The sequence below is a fragment of the Crinia signifera genome, chromosome 1, assembly GCF_055691185.1.
Source record: "Crinia signifera chromosome 1, ASM5569118v1, whole genome shotgun sequence".
Classification (NCBI taxonomy): domain Eukaryota; kingdom Metazoa; phylum Chordata; class Amphibia; order Anura; family Myobatrachidae; genus Crinia; species Crinia signifera.
In genome coordinates, this window is record NC_139217.1 from 451,269,427 (window position 1) to 451,291,881 (window position 22,455).

The 22,455-nt window shown below is 47.3% G+C and overlaps 1 long non-coding RNA gene across 2 annotated transcripts; it reads right to left on the reverse strand.

Annotated features, from left to right (window-relative positions):
• Positions 1-1,271: 1,271 nt before the first annotated feature.
• Positions 1,272-11,473, reverse strand: LOC146032221 (uncharacterized). Of its 2 annotated transcripts, none has more exons than XR_014457676.1 (5): positions 11,353-11,473; positions 11,137-11,247; positions 7,823-7,959; positions 4,307-4,416; positions 1,272-1,424 (listed from the first exon to the last, which is right to left on the reverse strand). It is a non-coding gene; the product is annotated as an uncharacterized LOC146032221 (long non-coding RNA). The 2 variants fall into 2 exon arrangements; XR_014457670.1 differs by having other exon boundaries at positions 11,349-11,432.
• Between the last annotated feature and the right edge of the window lie 10,982 nt (positions 11,474-22,455).

Genomic DNA, 22,455 nt, shown 5'->3' on the forward strand with positions numbered 1-22,455 from the left:
TTAGAGCCATGGTGGGATTTGAACCCATGAACTCAGCACTGTGAGGCAGTAATGCTAACCATTACACCATCCGTACTGCATCCGTGCTTTTGAGTAAAACTGAAACCTGCTTAAGTTAACTGAAGCTTCCCAAAACTGGTCTGATCACAAGGATCTAGTATTGCTAAACGTGGCTGAAACTGCAGAAAATTGTCTTGTTCCTAGTCTGACACCTACAGTATAGTGATATTGTTGCTTACCACAAACTCCTGTTTTGAGCTAAACCTAACCTTCCAACATTATTAGCAAGCAAGACTGAACTCCCGCTGGTCTTCTTGAAATGGGGAGTGGCACTGGAAAACAGGGTGTGGTATCGGGGGAGTGCCCAAGATCATAAGCCACGTCCACTGCTTTGATCACTATGGGTGCATGGTCAGTGCTCTATGAGTTGCTGCCATGCTCCCAGTCCCTCTGTCTCACCGGAGCACCGATCACCAGGCCCTGTCCTTGCACTGCTTTTTCTGCGAAGCTGAGCAGAATCCAGGCTTCCAGTGGCGTAAGTTTGTCCCAGTTGCCCAGGGGCAAGATAAATATTGGCATCCCTCCCCACACACACCGCACCAAATATAAATATATGCATGTGTGTATTTATTTATGTATGTTATGTATATTATGTTTAAAACAAAGAAAGTGTGACATCTATAGTCCTTCAAGAAGGGGGAGTCAGCCACAGAAGCAATATTGATTGCTTTCAATGAACTCATTCAAACTTGCAGGAGAGGAGAGGTGCCCCCTTGGGAGCAAGAGCCCGGTAGCAGATGACTCCATTGCCTCACAAAGTTACCCCTCTGCAGGATTCACATATGAGCGCTGTGATAATAATGCCAGCTGAGCTGACGTTATTATCACAGGGCTCACTGTTGATGTTTTTTTGTTTGTTTGTACACTTGCCCAGATTACATTTCCCAAGTATAGGAAATGTGATCTGCTTGCAAAAAATAAAAAAATAAAAGGGCAGTTTTTCACAAAAACAGCTCCAAAAGCCCTTTAATACATTTAGGTGAAAACACCCCATTTCACATTATTTTAGAAGAAAATTATGTTAATAAATTGGTTAGAAATCTTTTTTTTTTTTTATGGTTGAGAATACAGAAAAAACACAGAAGTGCCAATAGTTTTAGTTATATATATTTTTACAAAAGTTGGATAATTCAACTTGGTATTAGTTATACAATTTGTCAATTTATAAACTAAGAGAAAATAAGACAAAGGAATACAAGCAGACTAGTCAGTTGTAACAGTTTGCCAAAATTTTATATGAGAAATATAATCATATTTTTGTTATACTGTTAATAAACACAAATCATTTCATATAGTAATATCACAGATTTATCAATTTTACAATTATGTTACTTTTTCTTGCGGTCACCTGCTGTATCTGGATCCTAAAATAAAAACACATAAAATGAGGCGACTATCATTTAAAATGTATCTAAAAACAGGCCAATAAATACACAAAGACAAAGGTTAGCATACTTGGTCCTTATGACAGGGCATGCTTTCTAGGACTGCTCACAGAATCGCAATTGCAATATTGAGCTCCACCTGTGGATCTTTTTTTCAAAATGTGTCAGTGAGTAATGAGTGCACTTGCTAAGTGACCTGGAAAATGGGAGCTGTTTGCTTGTTACAGTGGGAAGATCATCTATGTGTAGTCAATCTCTTATACGGACAGGGACTCATCGATAGGAGGCATTTCTCCATGGACAGCGGATAAAATGGGTGCATTTTCCATTATAAAAGAAAAACTAAGAGAAAGAATTGTGTCCTACTCTGAGTGGGTTACATTTATTTGGGTTGGTCTGGCTGGAAGGATGTGCTTCCGCATGACTAGCCAAACCCTTGGACAGGGGCGTGTTGAGAGGAGGAGACTCATGTCCAGCCTCCTCTCTCTCCAGCTCACCTGAGCCATATTGCTCCTCCCAGTTCGCAGAGTTGTAGCGTCTTGTGTTGGACTTATTCCTGCACTTTGCTTGGTTTGTCATTTGCCATCATTACCTGTGCAGACTTTTTGTCATCATTACCTGTGCAAAACCAGGGGACATCTGCTTTCCAGGCTGGTGCTTACAGTGAAGCAGGTAGTGAATGCTGCCTGGGTGCTCTCATGGTGAATTACACCCAATCAGACATGCTGCAGTAAGACACTGAATAGCTGTCTGCTTGCTGATTGGAGGATGGCTGTAGTTATACCCCAATTATAGTGCAGCGTTCTCTACCTACCTCCAGCCAGTAGCAAATCAGCAAATAGCAGTGAACCTATTGGTTGTTTGATTTGAGCTATCCAATCAGAGTGCTGACAGCCATTTACTGTATGGAATGAAGCATGGGTAGTAATGGTGCAGAAGAAGGAAGTGATTCATTTTTAGTATTTCCATTAATAGGTGGGGGTGCCGATGATTCCCAGACAGTCGGGATCCCAGCGGTCACAATGCCTATGCCGAAATCCTGACCAGGGCCGGTGCAAGGCACCGGAGCGCCCCAGGCGAGTCGGGGTGGGGGCGCCCCAGTGCCATGGTGTGTGTGTGGGGGGGGGGTACCTGTTGCGCCTTCTGGGGAGGAAGGGGTGTCTATTCCGGGATCTGACAGGAGCCTGCGCGGGTACCTGTCCTGCGATGCTTTGTGTATAAACCTGGCGGCGGCGGGGGTCCCTGCAGTGAATAATAAATAACTAGCTCTATCCGGCGGTCGGGCGGGAAGCGCATCTGTTTTGAAAACACTTGCCGCACGCTGATTGGCTGAATCAGCGTGCGCCCAGTGTTTTCAAAATAGAAGCGCTTCCCGCGCCGCCGGATAGAGCTAGTTATTTATTATTCACTGCAGGGACCCCCGCCGCCAGGTTTATACACAAAGCGTCGCAGGACAGGTACCCGCGCAGGCTCCTGTCAGATCCCGGAATAGACACCCCTTCCTCCCCAGACGGCACAACAGGTAGCCCGTGGCATGGGGGGCGAAATGCCGCCCTCCAGTGGCCGGCGCCCTAGGCAAATGCCTAGACTTGCCTAGTGGTGGCGCCGGCCCTGATCCTGACTGTTCAATTGCTCAACAGTTGCAATCCCGACCAACAGGGGCTTTTCTACCAATCCACAGCGTGGCGGGTGCACCAAGCCTGCAAGGGGCTTTTTTTGTGCTCCCCCTGTCTGATTCCGATGTGTTGGTATACTGGCCGTCAGGATCCTGATCGTTGGCGAGTCAAACTGAACCCAAAGGGTAGGGGCCCTAGCACAGTGATTTTCAAACTTTTTACCTTGCGGCACACTAAATAAGATTTTAAAATTGCCAAGGCACACCATGAGATCCCCACAGGGCAAAATATATTGGCCCCCACAGGAAAAAAACTAACCTATTGGCCCCCATATGAAATTCAATCACACTGTTCCCCACAGGTAACAAAAAAAAATACGTTGGCCCTTTACATGAAAAGAAGAGACCAGTAAATAACAGTTGAACTGGTGGTGGCTGTAAACTGGTTTGGGCATCTCTAGATCTGGGGGCACAGTTGTGAACAGCTCAAGGCACACTAGTGTACCAAGGCACAGTGGTTGAAAAACACTACCCTAGTGCATTGCTTTGCTCTGGGTCTTCAATGCTGCTAAGATGGCCCAGTAGTTCCATTGAGATGTGCTCACTGACCTCTCCTACATGAGAACCCCATTACAGCCACTTAGGGCGGGATGTATTAAGCAGAAAATGTGGTAAAACCCCTGTTTTGCCGCATTTTCCTATTTACTAAAACCCGGCCGCACCGATACCGCCGGGCAGGGTATCGCCACCTTTGGGTGACGATACCCTATAGAAGTCTATGGGCTTCTATTCGCTGCCCGCCGCCTCCGCCGCAACCCCGCCGCCTTGCCGACCCCCCTCTCCCCCTCCCTCCGGCTTACCTTCCTGAAAGGTTCTCCTGGACCCCGGAAGGTAAACCCCTCCTCCCCCTAGCAACGCAGCCGAACTTCCTTCCGGCAGCAGGGGGAGGAGGAGGAGCCGGGGACAGCCACGCTGAGCTGTCCCGGTGTGAAGGGAGCAGTATGCAGCTGGGAGGTGACGGAGACCACAGTACAGGTATCGCGGGGGGCCTCCCTCACCGCACCGCGATGCCAGCCACATATGTGGCATCGCGGCAGCTGGGCGGCAAAGGGCAGCAATGTATATTAATACATCCCGCCCTTAGTCATAAGAGGAGAAATGCCTATACTCTGTCTCAGAGCATTCCAGTGCAAAACACACAAGTTATACTCCACCAACTGGTGTTCTATGTTCTTGTAGGACCTACCTTGCAGCTTATACGTGGTGTACGCGGTGGCGTTTTATTTCCCGAGCCATCCTACACAACTCAAAACATCCACAGAAACACATCAAGAGTCCATCATTGCATATTGTACCCTGAAAATACAAAAGGATTCATTTTTAGTGTTTTACCAAGTTAACATTGAATACATTTTTTGTCTGTTTAGGTAAGTGCGGACATTGTAGCCATCAAGGAATGTTATGGCAACATTTTAACTCTTTGAGTGGCAACGTTGCTGTGAGAGATTTGCAAAATATCCGCTGAAAAGGCCAGCGTCGCCCACAGCAAATTCACATTAAAATAAACACAATAAAAATAAACAATATTATAATAATACAATAGAGCTAAAAAAAACACTGGACAACTAATTACTTGTATCTCAGAGTTAAGGCCCATACACAGAGGCGTAACTAATATTGTGGCGCCCCCCCGCCAAAAAATTACCTTACCCCTCCGCATGCCGCCGCCGCCGGCCCCGCATTCAGTCCGGCACCGCAGATAGCCTCCGGGCTCCGTCTCCTGCAGTAATGAAAAATGACACGACAAAATGGCTGCTCCCGTACAGCAGACAGTTTTTTTAGGGATGTTAGAGGAGGCGGCGGCTTCCTCTAGCATCCTTAAAAACTGTCTGCTATTAGGGGGCAGCCATTTTGTCGTGTCATTTTTCATTACTGCAGGAGACGGAGCCCGGAGGCTATCAGCGGTGCCGGCGGCATGCGGAGGGGTAAGGGGGGGTCTGACCAGAGTGCCCGGGCACCGGGGGCACCCCGCTGGCGCTTGCTCCCCCAAGCAGCCGCGGTGGCAGCCTTACGGTAGCTACGTCTCTGCCCATACACACTGGGCGACTTAGAGCTGAAAGCCGCTCAAACTAGCAGGTTTGAGCTGCTTTCAGCTCAAAGCCGCCCAGTGTGTATGGCCCGGTGGATGAGCGGTGAGCTGCTCCGCGCTCCTTCATCATCGCAGGGAAAGCCGCTCATGTGCTGGTAATAGCGCTCCGCTATTGCAAAGCCCCCCGCCCCCACCCCCCCACCCCGCTTACCGTGCGGGGCAGGGGGAAAGCCGCTCAGTGTGTATGCACCTAGCGGCTTTCCCTCCAGCGATGATAGCGAACATCATTGTCTATACACGCTGGGGATAATTGCCCAGTGTGTGTGGACCTTTAGTAACCTCAATATATTATTTCTTGTTAGAATCTGTTTGGTTGTTATGGACAACATCCCATCTTCAATAGAACTTCCATCTTAGTAAATATATCACTAAACCTCTGAAAACATTTTTCATTATTGGGTAACAGAATTATATTGAATTAAACTTTCAATTTCTTTCATAAAATATAGTAAGGTTTACTCAGAATCTAAACACATTCGACCAATTGCGACAGAATTATTGTCCACTTTTACACAATTCTCACACTGTGCGGAGGTGCGGACGTGCCTATGTAATAACAGGATGTTCTCTGCAATGTAACAAGGTCCTGACCGTTGTTACATTGCATTGAACTATTTATTGAAAGCTGTTACAGTTAAAGTATTGCATCACAATTCTGTGTAACCCCTATTTAACTTATTCAGAATTTCACACATTAATAATCAAATATATTACATATAATATATAATAGGTGCGATCTGAAAGGGCTTACCAGGTCCAGCAACCCGGCATTACGAACCGGTAAAAAAAAGCAGGGTTCTTACCAGTTCGTTGACATGTTGCAGTGCATTGTGAACAGGATAACCGGGTTTAGCAACCCGGTTCCCATTCACACTGATGGAGGAGGCAGTGCTTAGAAACATAGAAACATAGAAACATAGAATTTGACGGCAGATAAGAACCACTTGGCCCATCTAGTCTGCCCCTTTTTTAAACATGTTACCTCAAACCATATTTGATCCGATGTGAAACGGTAATAGATGTATCAGTCAACATGACAGTACAGGGTGTGGGCAGTGGTGTTACTTGTGTAAGTCAGCCCCCGCTGCCGCTTGGGGGAGCACACAGCAGTGGGGTCTGTGTGGGTGCCGGGTGCCGGTACCCGCCCAGCGCACTGACAATCAATCAAAATCTGACTGTGATTGACTGTGCCACTGCTGCCATTGCCCGAGCGCTGGCTAAGCACGGGAGGCGGCCATGACAGTGGCATGTCAGACTCCCTGACAAAGAAATCCCCGCCTTACTTGCCTGCAGCCTGTACACAGTCAATGCCGGCTATTGGCTACTGTGTTACAGGATGGGCGGGGGGGGCGGTTTGGTGGATGGGCGGGCGGCCTGTCCAATGGCTGGAACGGAGTCTGAGTCAGGGCCCACAGGTGAGGTATGCCCGGCTCCTGAACCCTGGCCCTAATCTCACCGTCCCAATATCTCACCGTCCCAATATCTCACCGTCCCAATATCTCTCCTTCCCAATATCTCACCTTCCATATATCTCACCTTCCCAATATCTCACCATCCCAATATCTCACCGTCCCAGTATCTCACCGTCCCAGTATCTCACCATCCTAATATTTCAACTTCCCAATATCTCACTGTCCCAGTATCTCACCATCCAAATATCTCATCATCCCAATATCTCACTATCTTACTATCTCACTGTTCCAATATCTCACCTTACCAATAACTCACCATCCCAATATCTCACCTTCCCAATAACTCACCATCCCACTATATTCGGTTCTGCTCGCTAAGCTGCGGTCGTTCGCTGCTTAGCGAGCGACTTATCGCCGCCTGGCCGACCATCAGATGATTTCTCTCCCCTTCGGAAATAAAAGCCAATCTCTAAAATCTCTTTCTTAAAAAAAAAATGGTTTCCAGGTGGCAATAACTCACCATCCCAATATCTCACCGTCCCAATAGCTCACCATCCCAATATCTCACCGTCCCAATATCTCACCATGCCAATATCTCACCATCCCAATATCTCATCGTGCCAATATCTCACCATCTCACTGTTCCAATATCTCACCTTACCAATAACTCACCATCCCAATATCTCACCTTCCCAATAACTCACCATCCCTCTATCTCACCGTCCCATTATCTCACCGTCCCATTATCTCACCGTCCCAATATCTCACCGTCCCAATAACTCACCTTCCCAATAACTCACCTTTCCAATACCTCACCATCACTCTATGTCACCGTCCCAATATCTCACCGTTCCAATAACTCACCGTCCCAATAACTCACCTTCCCAATACCTCACCATCCAAATATCTCACCATCCAAATATCTCACCATCCCATTATCTCACCATCACAATATCTCACATCCCCTTATCTCACCATCCCAATACCTTTCCTTCCTAATATCTCACCTTCCCAATATCTTACCATCCCAATATCTCACCATCCCAAAATCTCACCATCCCAAAATCTCACCATCCCAATACCTCACCATCCCAATAACTCACCTTCCCAGTGCAGTGTAATCTACTATTACAACTGAGATTGCTGTCACAGATAACAGTTTGTCACATACCCTATAAAGGAAAGCTGGATGAGTACTTACTCTGATGCCATAGGTGAGACGCATGTGGGTGCGCATTGCAGTCATTGTACCTGGAATGCAGGGTAACATGCAGGGTTCTCCATATTTATCAGCCACATAGCACCCGAGGCATGTTGGGCAAAAAAATCCCAAAAGACCTGTAATAACAAAAATGCCTTTTATTGTACATTTCACGACTTTGTTACATGCTATGGGCTCATTTATCAACGACTGATAGAACTCCTTGTGAATGATAAAACTTGTTGGGTATGAGAGAACCCTGAACATTGGAGCATTGTATTTATCACCATCGTCTCAATATAGCTCCTAGCACTCTAGACGATAAATCGATAAATCTTAATGATAACTACATTGATAATATTATTGTGCATATCGCCTAGTGTCCTTGGCGATATCCTTCGTTGTCTGGGGGGGGGGGGGTCACACACGATTTGGCACTCGATGTGCCAAGTCTTGCATGTGATAAATCTCATGCGATTTATCACATGCAGGTCCTCGGGGAGCTGCAGGTGAGGGAGCCGGGAGCTGAGCAGGGCGCCCGCTGCTGTCCGGCTTCCCCCATGCTACAGGGTCTCTGGAACCCATCGCTGCGTTCACTGCCCGGACCATTGCCTCCCCTGCCCGGCTCCCTGCTTGCGGCGAACACCACCCAGGTCAGTGCATCCACGGCCTCTCCTGCCCGGCTCCTTGCATCAGCCCGCACCGCTCAGCTCCCTGCTTCACATACGCCGCGTCCCCTGCCTGCCTCCAGGCTGCACATAAGATTTACCAAATCTTATGTGCAGCCCGTCCGACCTCCCGACCCCGACCCGATGTGCATGGGAGCGCGCATCGGGTCGGATGGCATGTCTGCACATACGATTTGGGCCGATTTCACTATCCTATCCATCCGAATCGGGTGAAATCTGGCCCAAATCCCACAGTGTATGAGGGCCTTAAATACAGTATAAATGGCACTATAATGGAAACTACTGAGGAAGACAGGGATCTAGGAGTCACTATTTTAGGTGACCTATAGGCAGGTAAGCAATGTAACAAAGCAATGAGGAAGGCAAGTCAGATGCTTGGTTGCATAGGGAGAGGTATCAGCAGTAGAAAGAAGGAAGTAATAATGCCACTGTATAGGTCCTTGGTACGTCCTCATCTAGATCAGTGTCTCAAATACCCCCAACAGTGCAGGTCTCCCCACAGAATGTGTAGCTCCACCTGTGGATCTTTTAAAATGTGTCAATGAGTAATGAGTGCGCCTGTGCACCTGCCGGGTGACCTGGAAAACGTGAACTGTTGGGGATACTTGAAGACCGAGGTTGAGAACCACTGGAGGCCATATCTCCAGAAGGATAGAAACACATTGGAGAAGATACAGAGAAGGGCAACTAGTATGGTGTATGGCCTACATCACAAAACTAGTATGGTGTATGGCCTACATCACAAAACTAGTATGGTGTATGGCCTACATCACAAAACTTACTCAGAAAAACAAATCTCAATATGTATCGTTTGGAGCAGAAAGGGGGGGGGGGGGGAGCATGATAGAAACTTTCATATATACCAAGGGTTTTACTAAGTTCCAGGAGGAACACATTCTTTAGGAAGGGAAGCATTAGAGCAGACATGCACTGACATTGTGGGGAGGTACAGGGATAATCTGGGATAACTTCACAGAAAGGGTAGTGGTCAAGTGGAACAGCCTCCCATCAGAGGTGGTAGCAGGCGGCTGAGACAGTGGAACAATTTAAACATGAACGGGGTAGACATAAGGATATCCTTACACAGAAAATAAGGTTTAAATGGGGTTTGAGGTAACAATATGGTTAAAAAAGGGGCAGACTAGATGGGCCAAGTGGTTCTTATCTGCTGTCACATTCTATGTTTCTATGATTTGTACTTAGCTTTAGCCTTAGAGAAGATAAAGTGGATGAAGATAAAGCTCCTAACTGCCATGTTACAGACTGTGTTTGAAAAATGACAATTGGGAGCTGGTTGGTACTCTGTCTAATGTATCTCTCCAAGGCTTAGTACATAGACCCTTTTATGTCTCTCTAAACTTTGGTAAATCTAATCCAATTTTTCTAAACCTTGTGTAGCTCCTTGTCTACCTTAGCCAGGGGGTGGCCACTTCCCTCCCCTCCACCCCCATAGATGAGATGGCCCCAGGGTCCCGGGACATGTGCAATCTATGCAGCAGGTGCCGGTTCCTACGCATATGCAGTCACTCACCGCTGTGAGACTGCTCATGCGCACACACTCGGCTTTTAGGACTGCAGCGACTGTAGCCCGTAGAAGTTGGATTGGGCTGCACGGCAAGGCAGGGAATGACTTCCTACAGGATCCCAGCTTTCTGCTTATCGCAGCCTGGACTGGCAGTCCTGGAGGAAGGAAAACCCTAACAATGGCGGGTGACTGGCATTTAGGACTTCCAATAGGAATTCACTGCCAGACACAGTGAAGCCGATGCAGCCAGTGCAGTCTCACGGTATATGGTCTTTAGGTGGACAGCACTAAGGCTGAAATTTATTGGGTCGACCACTGAAGGTCGACATGAGCCAAGGTCGTCACATGGGAAGGTCGACGCTAACATTAGGTCGACATGGGCTAGGTCGACAGTGAAAAAGTCGACATGGGAGGTGAAATTTAATAGGATGAGAGATTCAAAAAGTGAGAGATTTGGTAAGAACTCTCCAGGTTTTTTTTTAAAGCGGCAATCATTAACACTTCAAAATCAAACTGGTTTTGAAGTGTAAATTGTTGCCTCTTTAAAAAAAATCTGGAGAGTTCTTACCAAATCTCTCACTTTTTGAATCTCTCATCCTATTAAATTCCCCCCGTGGTTTTTCACTTTTTTTTTAGCCAACTTGTGCCAACAGGCGGTATTTCATGCCTTACCATCCACTAGGGCAGGGCTGGGCAACACCGGCCCTCCAGATGTTGATGAACTACACATCCCAGCATGCCTTGCATCAGTTTCAGCATAGCCACATAGCAAAACTAATGCAAAGCATCCTGGGATGTGTAGTTCATTAACATCTGGAGGGCCGGTGTTGCCCAGCCCTGCACTAGGGCGTGGTGGGAGAATAAAATAGTGCCCGATATGGTGTCGACATTCGCATAAAAAAAAGTTAAAAACCCCATGTCTCATGGACTACATCTGGCTGCACTGACATTGAAGCGGTGGCGGATTTTACTTGGGGGCTGTAGCCCTGCAGCCCATAGGTAAAATCCACCGCTGATCTTTATCATGAGTACACTTATAGACCACAGACACTAGACTGACTCGAACGATAAAACAATGCAGCAATTACATGTTCACTTACAGACTCCACAGTCCTCAAAGCAGTCGCATAGGTTGGAGCTCCACTCTCCAGTAGGAGCCGTGACTCCTTGCGTGGCATATCCTGGCTGCTGGGTGACGATTGACATGGTATCTGCAGTAAGACATTAGTTGTGAGTTACAATTCCTTTAAAATCCATAAGAAAATCTACAGTTTAAGAACAAAGTTTAAAACAAGAAGCAGCAACATCGCACCTACTTCTTCTCCCAGGTCCTTGTCTCAGTGTGGTTCTGTGGCAGGAGCTTCTTAAGTACATCCCAGAAAAGGAGAAGTAAGGGTTTCAAAAGTGAATGACAAATGCCCGTATGCACTAACAACACGCAATCCATTTACAACAATCCAGCTGTTGGCTAATCAGTTTAATTTCCTGTCTCCAATTTCTAGTCACTATCCAAACTATTCTATATTGTGTAAGCATTTGTATTCATTATTCCAATGGATTTTATGAAGCCACCTTTATTCAATCATTTTCAATACAGTTTTATTTTACATTTCATATCGCTGAATACATTCAACCTCCCAACTGTCCCGATTATTTGGGACTCTACTGCGTCCTACCCATGGGCGCCAGTGTCCCAAGGTGAGGGTGGGGGGCGAGGTAGGGGGCAGCCAGTACTCCTTAGTATAATAGCAGCTTGCTCCAGGTGCCAGAAAAGATATTATACAAGTCCATATACCATAGGGAAAAAAAAAATCTGGTTTGGGCCGGAAGTACAGGGGTGGGGGGGACGACGACAACATGCTCACAGTGTTTTCTTAATGCACGGGATCTCCCTCTTGGTCTATTATCATGAGAGGATGATACCAAGGGGGTTCCGTGTAAGGAAGATGCCCACGATAGGCAGATACAGTCCAGAATTTCGCCACAAATTTATTTATATTAGATAAATGCAGCTTAGACGGCACTCAGGAAACGGTAATACATTAGTAAAGTGTATTACGAAAAACAAGGATACCCAGCGCAAAAGTCCTCAATGGAATATGTCCACAATGTCAGTCAATGTGTGCAATCTTCTTCCAGAAGGATCATACCAAGATCCAAGTAGTACACTTGCAAAAAAACCAAGTGAAGAGACGCGACCATGAGCATATAATTAAAGACAATTTTACTGCACAGTAAGGCTCACGTACATTGAAAGTTTAGATAGATATGCTTGCCAGCCTAGTAGAAACTCAGTCACCGTGGACCTCTCCGAGATGTACAGAGTACCGCCGCTCAGCCACAGACCAGTGGATCTTAGACCAAGACACCGGAACCTCGCCACACACGACCAGGATCACCAAGTGGAAGAAAGGACGTCACTCCATCAGCAGGAATAAGCCACGCCCAAGGCGTTTCGACTACGGTCTGACGAAGACCGTAGTCGAAACGGCTATCTCACCCCTGACCACGGCGTTTAAATAACCGGATTGGCCGATCCCCCGAACGCCTGCTGAAAGTCTCCTCTCCGGGCTTCTCCCGGAGAGGAGATTTAAAAAGTCAGCAACCCTGTATTATACACATACAGGATTCCGCCGCACTCGCCATGAGGAATAGATTGCAATGACAAGGGGCTTTAAGCCCTATTCTACAGCTGAGTACGCATAAAACAACAAAATTATATTTTGCATATTTTCGTGCGTATCATCTAGTGTGTATGCCCTACATACTGTACCTCGCAACCATAGGCGTGCGCACGGGGGGTGCCAGGGGTGCACAGGCACCTACTAATGACAGGCACCCCCCGCCCGCACAATTGTAGACACCTCCTGGCAGCAGCAGCGAGTATGCGGCTCGTCCGGGCTGGCTGATGACCAGTGCTGCGGCCGCCACGGGTGTAACTACCGCGGTTTACAGTTTGCACGCAGGGGGATGTGCAGGCAGGGTTCTTCCTCCCCTCAGTCGGCATATAATAATATCAGAACATATAATATAACATAATCATTAAGTTATCCACAGAAAGGGGGTAGGGGTGGGGTGCCCAATATTTTAGTAACAGAACCACAAGGAGGGGGTTGTTGAATACAGGTTGAGTATCCCGTATCCGAGTATCCGTTATCCAAATTATTCCGAAAACCATACATTCCAGAAAGTGACATATTTTTTTTTTTTTTGCTAAAAACTCACTGGGGACATTTTTAACATCACTACTGGTGACATGATATGTAACTGGCAATATATATGTGCAAGAAAATGATTGCTTGGCATTCAAATTCAATATCTGAGATAGTACACAAATTTTGTTTCCTGTTTTGAAACCTTGTTTTTTGAACAAATAAAATATATTTGTGTGTATTTTATGTGTTTATACAGCATAAATGCAAGATACTTCAAAATACATCATTGAAATATTAAAATATTCCAAAATACGGAATAATCCGTTATCCAAAATTCTCCTGGTCCCGAGCACTTTGGATACGGGATACTCAACCTGTACTAATAAAACTACAGGGAGGTGCCTGATAAATCAACAGTCTGAGCAGAATACAACCTAGAACACTGGGTCCTGGGAGGGAGCAGCATTTGGCTACTCTCCACCCTCCGCCGTCCATCGCCATGGCCCTGTCTGGTGCCTGCTCAGCTCCTTGCCCGCTGATCTGCTCACACTGGCACTGACGAACATTTGAAATATGGCACCTGTCTACCAGCCTGTCAGAGCTCAAGGATCGCCAGCCAGAGTTAGCAATTGGCTGCCAGACCGCAAACTCTGATTGGCTCATGAGCCAGCTCCATATTTCAAATGTCCGTCAGCGCTGGTATGAGTTGCTCAGCAACACAGGAGCTGAGCGCACACCACACAGGGCCGTGACAGTGAGCGCTCTTCTTCCCTCTCCTTTCCTGAACTAATATGTGAAATCTGTAAGGGGCACTACTGGGGCAATTATGTGTAAGGGTCATTACTGGAGTCATTATATGTAATGGGCATTATGTGTGTGGCATAGTTTGTAATGGGCATCACAGTGGGTGGCATAATGTGTAATGGGCATCACAGTGTGTGGCATAATGTGTAATGGGCATCACAGTGTGTGGCATAATGTGTAATGGGCATCACAGTGTGGCATAATGTGTAATGGGCATCACGGTGTGAGGCGTAATGTGTAATGGGCATCAAAGTGTTATGCATTGTAGTGTAAAAAAAAATTTTTTTTGGGGGGGGGTGATTTATTCTGAATTGCATATACATAAATAAATAAGTCACCTTCTATTTAATTTGCATTGATGGACATGCCCAGTAAGCTGTGATGGTCACGCCCAGTAGGCGGTGATGGTGATGGACACGCCCCTCCAATGGTGCATCCCCTAAGAAAATGGGCTGCGCACGCCTATGCTCACAACTGTCCTGATTACAGCATCAACATATAAGGAGATCCTGTAATTCAGCAGTTCCCAACCTTTTTCTTACATCTATTCTCTCTGCACTTGTTATATCTGCCCCACCTGCAGTGCACATGGTTTTGTCCATTTGAGAAGGAATTTGCCTTTGTGAGTGAACCAGAATAACCCCCATAGAGTATCAATAAAGCTTTCCCACATTGAATTTAAAAAAAAAACTGTTCAGTCTTTTATTACGTGGAGGGAAGATTCTAGCCAATCTCTTTTAAAAAAAACAAATAAGCAATGGTATAGGGTATAGGGTATCTAACTTGCCGCATATTGGACACATAGATGAGCTGCCAACCTAATTACAATGATTAGGAGAAAGATAGCTTCTATAAAACAGTATATAGAACATTTCTCTACAGGTAGTAAGTGTGCGGAGAGCGTATTGAAGATTTCACATAATGGTAGCCTCTGACAAATCTGGAAAGCATGAGCAGCATCACATGTGGTAAACCTATTGTACCTGTAAAAGTAAGGCGTGCTTAATGTACAGCAGCGGCTCCGGGGGAGGGACTTCAGCACAGTTCAAAATTCAAATAGGGGAGCCACACCCTCTACCACCAACTGCCATTCCAAACGGAATAACCAGCAGTGGGTGTGGCTCCCCTATTTGAATTTTGAACTGTGCTGAAGCTCTACCTCTGGAGCCGCCACTGGTAATGTACGACACAAAATAGCTAGGGCTCTGTAGGAATAGGCATCATACAAGGAGGTGGCATCTCATGGATTATCCCAATCCAAGGGAGAAAGAAAGGATATAACCCCACTGTTATAATGTTGGCCCTGTTAAAAAAAACGACAAGACTGTAAAAAATGATATTGTCCATGGGATGTGGGTGATAAGATCTACAGTGTCTATTGACAGTCAAGAAGGCTGTAATTGACAAAAGGTCAACACAAGCAAGAGGACACATTAAAAAGGTTGACATGAAGAAAGAAAAGTGAAAAATGCATGTCAACCTTTTGATGTGTTGGCCTGGTGGTGCAGCATGTAAAGCAGAGAGCAGGAGGCCCAGATGGGTTGTCTGTACAGTGGAGAAAAGGTGGCCTGATGGCGCCGCCTGTAAAGTGCAGTGCAGGAGGCCCAGAGGGGTTGTCTGTACAGTGGAGAGAAGGTGGCCCGGAGGCGCCGCCTATACAGCACAGAGCAGGAGGCCCAGAAGGGTTGTCTGTACAGTGGAGAGAAGGTGGCCTGGTGGTGCCGCCTATATGCGGAGAGAAGGTGGCCCAGTGGCGCCGCCTATAAGTGGAGAGAAGGTGGTCCGGTAGTTCTGCCTGTAAAGCGCAAGACTGTAGGGCCGGCGGCACCGCCTGTATGCAGAGAGAAGGTGGCTTGATGGCAGGCTGCAGCGACAAACATGGGTGTGGACCACCTCGGGAGGCGCTGATGAGGAGACCCGACACTGAAGGTGCGTAGCTCTTACTGTGGAGGGGGAGGGTGGATTGCTGGAGGGAAAACTAGGAATTATTGCTCAAGATTCCTGTCTCAGCCTGGCTCTCCTCTCCTCTCCTTATCTCACCCCCTCCTCCCTGTCTCCCCCATCTTTCCCCCCACCACCAGCCACCCCCTCCCTTGACCTATCTTGTCTTTTGTCCCCTGCGCCCTCCCCTCTCTTTCCCTCTCCTCCTGTGTTCCCCTGCTCTGTCCCCTTTTTTTCTCCCTCTTGTGCTCCCCCTCCCCTCTCTCTCCTCTGCGCTCTCTCCTCTTTTGTACCCATCCTTCCTTCCCCACCCCATCCCTTTGCCCCGTCCCTCTCCCCATCTCTTTCCCCAGCGTTCCTTTGCTCTTTTTCTCCATCCCGCGCTACCCCTCTGCTCTCCCTCACTCTTTTTCTCCCTCCCATGCTCCCCCTCTGCCCTCTCTTCCCTGCACTCCCTTGCTCTTTTTGCCTTTGATATTTTTTTCCCTTGCTCCTCCCCCACACCATCCCTCTCTCTTTCCCATCCGCTCCCTCAATCTTCTCTTTTTCTCCCCTGTGCTCCCTTGCTCTCTCTCCCTCCCGTGCTCCACCTCCCTCCGTTCATTTTCCCTTCTGTCCTCTCCCCCCTCTCTTTACACCTTTCTATCTCCTGCACTCCCTTGCTCACTCTTTTTTTCCCCTTCTGTCCTCCCCGTCACCATCCCTCTCTCTTCCTCCTTCTCTCTACTCCTGTCTTACCCCTGAGCTCCCTCAATCTTCTTTTTCTCCCCTGTGATCCCTTGATCTCTCTCCTCTTTTTCTCCCTCCCTCCATCTACAATTCTCTCTCTCCCTTGATCTTTCTCCTCTCTTTCTCTCTCCCATACTCCCCCTCTCTTCCCTGTGCACCCTCACTATTTCTCCCTCCCTTGCTCCCCATCCCACTCTCCCCTAAGCTCCCCTGCCATTTCCTCTTTTTTTTTCTTTCCACCTCCTGCCTTCCCCCAGCCACACTCCTCTTTTCCTCTCCCCTTCCCCATTCTCTCCTTTATTTTTCTCCCTCCAGTGCTCCTCCCTTTTTCCATGAAGCGCACTCTCTCTCTTCTGACCACCCCACTCTCCATCGCTTCTCTCTTTTTCACTTTCTTTTCCCTCTTTTCCTTTCAAAATGTTGCTATGGGGCCCACAAAATTGTAGCTACGCCCCTGACCCCAACAAATAATTCCTTTCTTACCAGTACATCACATTACCCTATCTGCAGTCTGATCTAGGAAGCTGACAGTGTTAGGCTTGCCTAGTACCCGGATGGGGACCACCTGACAATACCGAGTGCTGCAGTGATTACGGCTAACATAAATATGGCGTCATTTTACTTTCTCATTTTTTCTACATCATTGATTAATTTTCAATTTATTATACCGTCTTTAATTTCACATTTTAATGGTCGATCTCTTATCCCCAATTAATACCACATCTCTGATAGTTCATTACACCACATCACCTCAATCTCCTTTTCACCCCCGCCCTCCCCCCATCTATTGAAGATGGGATGTTGCCCATAGCAACAAATCAGATTCTATCAATTATCTTCTAATTAAATAATTACACTCTGATTGGTTGCTATGGGAAACATCCCATCTTCAGTAGAGCACCCTTAGTAAATGTACTCCTAAGTTCATTCATAACTTCTATTCTATTATCTCTATATGCACGCTCAACGGAGGCTGGGGTCGGCGAGGAGTGCTTAGGATGGGGTGCTCCGACACCCGGTCTGTTGCCCCTAAACGCGTGCTTCCGACACAGTCCTGGGGTCTCCACAGGCGGCACCAATGTGCTGGACACTCTCATCCATGCCGACGAAATTTAAGTTAAAAAAACAAACAAACTAGAACCCCAAAAACAGCAGGATGTGGCTCAGATGGCAGCGGGCTCCAAGAACTCCTTGGGCCCCGGTGCACTGCACCGTATGCACAGCCAGTAGTTCCGCTCCTGAGTTTCGCTGTCTATGATACAGCTTTGTCAAAGGTAACAGATCGGAGGAACTACTGATAGCGCCAGCAGATCAGAGAACCAGATCCATCTGGGCCAGGTGCCGGACGGGGTCCCGACAGGCATTTACCAGACGTCGGGATCACGACTGTCAAAACACCGACAGCCGGGTTACCGACGACCACCTGCTAATTTCCCTCGTGGGGTCCACGACCCCCATAGAGGGCGAATAGAATAGGTGGCGAGCTTAGCGAGCCACCGTGCCCGCAGCGTGGCGAGCCCGCAAGGGGCTTAGTTGCGCTCACCATGCTGTCTGGGTCCGGCCAGTCGAGATCCCGACGTTGAGCTAATGACTGTCGGGATCCCGACTGTCGGACCCCTGTACCACACCCATCTGGACCAATGTGTAGCCACCAGGATCAATGTGCCCCCTTCCGCCTTCAGGGGAAAGGCATACATCAGAGCAAACGGCCACGGGGCTGGCAGGACATCTACCATGCAAGCCCCCGGGTCTCGAGACCTGGACCCATATAGGGTGACCTTGTGGTTGTGGTGTGATGCCATCAAGTCCACATCGTGTCTGCCCCAACGGTGTACCAACATCTTGAACACCTCCAGATGGAGGGCCCATTTGCTGGCATCCAGAGTCTGACTGTTCAGAAAGTCTGCCTCCCAATTGAGGACCCCCGGGATAAAGATAGCTGAGAGAGCAGGGATCTTCCCCTCTGACCATTGAAAGATGCCTTAGCCGTCCGACTCCGAGTGCCCCCCTGGTGGTTGATATAAGCCACCATCGTCACATTGGGCCTTATTTTGGTTCATTCTTTCTGACAAAATCCTTCTTAGATGGGCAAAACCATGTGCACTGCAGGGGGGGCAGGTGTTACTTGTGCAGAGAGAATTAGATTTGGGTGGGGTTTTACTTCAAAGTGAGATCTATATTGCAGTGTAAAAATAAAGCAGTCAGTATTTTCCCTGCACAGAAACAAAATAACTCACCCAAATCTAATTCTCTCTGCACATGTTACATCTGCCCCACCTGCAGTGCACATGGTTTTGTCCATCTAAGAAGGATTTTGTCAGAAAGAATGAACCAAAATAAGGCCCATTGTCCGACTGGACCTGCACAGGGCAACCTCGGAGCCAAGGTTCCGTCACACTGAGGGCCTGCAAGACTGACCTCAGTTCATGAACATTGATCGGCAGCCGGGATTCTTGTGCATTCCATAATCCCTGGAAAGATCGTTGGTAAGTCCCCGCTCCCTAACTACGGAGGCTGGCATCTGTGGTGAGAAGAGTCCACTGGTGATCCCAGATCTCCCCGTCATGAGGTTCTGGTCTAGAAGCCACCAGGGCAGGGAGATCCGTGCAAACAGTGACAAGACAATCAGGTGGGACCAGATATTGGAGTAGGATCCAGATCATCTGGTGAGGATCTCCCGTTGTAGAGGGTGCGAGTGGAAATGCGCATACTCCGCCATGTCGGAGGCCGATACCATCGATCCCAAGACCCTCATGCAGGCATGAATGGATACACACCTGAGGGAGAGGAAACACCGCACTTGGGACTGCAGAGTCCCGCAACGGTCCTCTGGCATATATATCTGCTGACGTACAGTATCCAACTGGGCACCCAGATGGATCATGGCTTGTGCTGGAAGCATGGACGATTTGGGACAATTTATCATCCAGCCGCGACATTCCAGAACGGTCACCACCGGTGATGAGCCTGAAGAACCTACGGCAACTGAGCCAGGATCAACAGGTCGTCCAGATACAGCAGTATCCAGGTCCCCTGATTGCACAGGGAATCTATGTTCAACACTTTGCAGATTCACTTTACAGTACATATTATACTATTAATCATACAGATTGTATAAATATGCATCACCAGATGGGTTCGATTCTCAACATGGCTGTGTGGAGTTTGCATATTTTCCCCATATACTGGTAGATTAGTTGGCTCGGTACTTATGTGTTAGTTGGGCGCAGAATTTAGCTATGTATGCTTGAGGAAGGAAATCCTAGTACTGATGTATGCATTCAAAGTACCGTAACTATGTTTTGTGAATAAACTTAACCTAAGTAAATAGTGTAGTCAGTCAGAAGTTGCGTAAGTGCTCCTGGTCCCTCACTCTGAGGTAAAACAGTGTCAGTCATGGATGCTACCCAGTGTTTCTGTGTTTACTGGTGACAGCAGCATGGCAGGTCAGTAGATGTCACTCTTCAGTCTGCTGACATCAGAGGAGGAGGCATTGGCATTTTTGCAGCGCAAAAATTTGCTGCCGGTTACGCAAACGTGCGTAAATGGGCATCCGATGAAGCTTTCACTCAGAGGTCAGTGGCGGTGCAATATCAAGGCCTGTTGCCGAAAGGTGACAGTGCGAGTAGGACTTTGGTACCCTGGTTGCCGGCTGCCATTCGTGAAGCTCAAGGGAGTTGGGGATGTGCCTGAACACAAAAGGTGCAATATAATGCACTGATGAGGGAGGCCTGCACTGTCGATTTGCTTTCACAGCCCCAGACACAAATCGGAGGACCGGGACTTCTGGTGGAGCTCGATGAGACCCTGTTCTCCGAACAAAAATACACTGTGGGGAGGATGTTGCCACAGCAATGGGTGTTTGGTGGCATCTGCAGGGAGACTGGAGCCTGCTTCCTCACAGCCATCGACGGGAGAGACGCCACAACTCTTATGGCTGCCATTACAGCACGTTGCCCCCGGATCAATTATTTTCAGTGACTGCTGGAGGGCCTATAAGACGGAGGAATTACAGGAGGCCAGCTATGAACACTCAAAAGGACTATAAACCAAGCGCAGGAAACACAAAATTACTAATAAAAAATTAATTCTATTTATACAAATGTAGTCAAATCTTTAAGAATATAATCAAATCTTTAAGAAAGGTCACCGGCCGGTGGGACTCATACAATTTAAAATAATGGCATTAGGACAGCAGTTTACACAAGACAAACATCCTAAAATAAAAGGAAGTTTCAGCAGTGTTTTTTTCAGCTTGGTTAAGCATACATAGGGTTAATTGCTTGTTTTACTACTTAAGCAGAATTAGGTTAGGCACGAGAGGCACCGCTGTGTGGAGACTTGAAAGCCGGAGCAGTAAGAGAGTTCTTGATAAAGCTGGAAGAATCATTCACAAAACAGCTGGGAACCCGCTGGAGGCAGAGCCAGTCACCATCCCCACAAAGTGGATTACAAATTAAGAAACACAGCAATACACAAGCCGCAGAGCATAAGTATACCTATTTTGTTTTCTGCATGATTCAGTAACTTTGTCACTTTGCCGCTAATAACAACAAATATGCATGGCTGATTGACTAACAAATAACCAAGCTGCTGATAAGCAAGTTCTGTGCAGGCAGCACAGTGCTAAAAATTGTCAACTAACAGTTCTCTGACAAAAAACTGAAACTAACCTAATTCTGCTTAAGTAGTAAAACAAGCAATTAACCCTATGTATGCTTAACCAAGCTGAAAAAAACACTGCTGAAACTTCCTTTTATTTTAGGATGTTTGTCTTGGGTAAACTGCTGTCCTAATGCCATTATTTTAAATTGTATGAGTCCCACCGGCCGGTGACCTTTCTTAAAGATTTGATTATATTCTTAAAGATTTGACTACATTTGTATAAATAAACAGAATACATTTTTTAACCAATGGGTTACTAAGTGTGTCCATTCTGCGCTGTCTATTTGTGTGTTAGCTATGAACACTGCAGGGTAAACCACAAATACAATTTTGTGGACCCTGAATCTGGGGTACACACTCAGAACACAGCGAGCCCCACGAGGGGAACGCGGATTACTTTACATGTTTTCTGCGTCCGCTCGCCACGCTTCGGGCTCGGTGGCTCGCCACACTATATACAATCAACTCAACACCGACGTGGATAGTGGGGGTATGAAAAGGTTGAGAGGACGTGTTCCACCACCCCTAGCGGGGCTCGCTGCGCCCCCACGCTTCGGAGTGGCGTGGATAGTGGGGCAACGCTGCGCTTGTATAGCTATGGGGTGGTGTGGATAGTGGGGGGTGGGGTACCTACAGCGTGGATAGTGGGGGGCACTACAGTTAATGCCATCACCTCTTACAATGTGATGCGATAAGCCCGCCAAAAATAGCAGTGAATACATTATTTAGTAATATCGCATCGCATTTCCAGTTTAAGTGTCATACAATGCGTGAGGTACAATGCGATGCGACCGGGAAAAATAGCAGTGAATAAATTATTTAGTAATATCGCATGCATCGTGTGACAGTAAAAGTGGACATGCGATGCGATTTCCTTACGCAGAATAGCCCACTAAGCAAATAGCTTAGTGGGCGACCAACTAACACATAAGTACCGTTGAACCCTAGAGTGACTGCATGTGGTAGGGAATATAGAGTGCAAGCTCCACTGGCCATGGAACTGATATGTACGCCCAAATACTCTCTGTAGTGCGTTGCGGAATACGTGCGCACTATATAGAAAACTAATAATATCGGGACACTGGTCCTTTAATCCCCAGCAATTTTTTGAATTCACAAACTTCC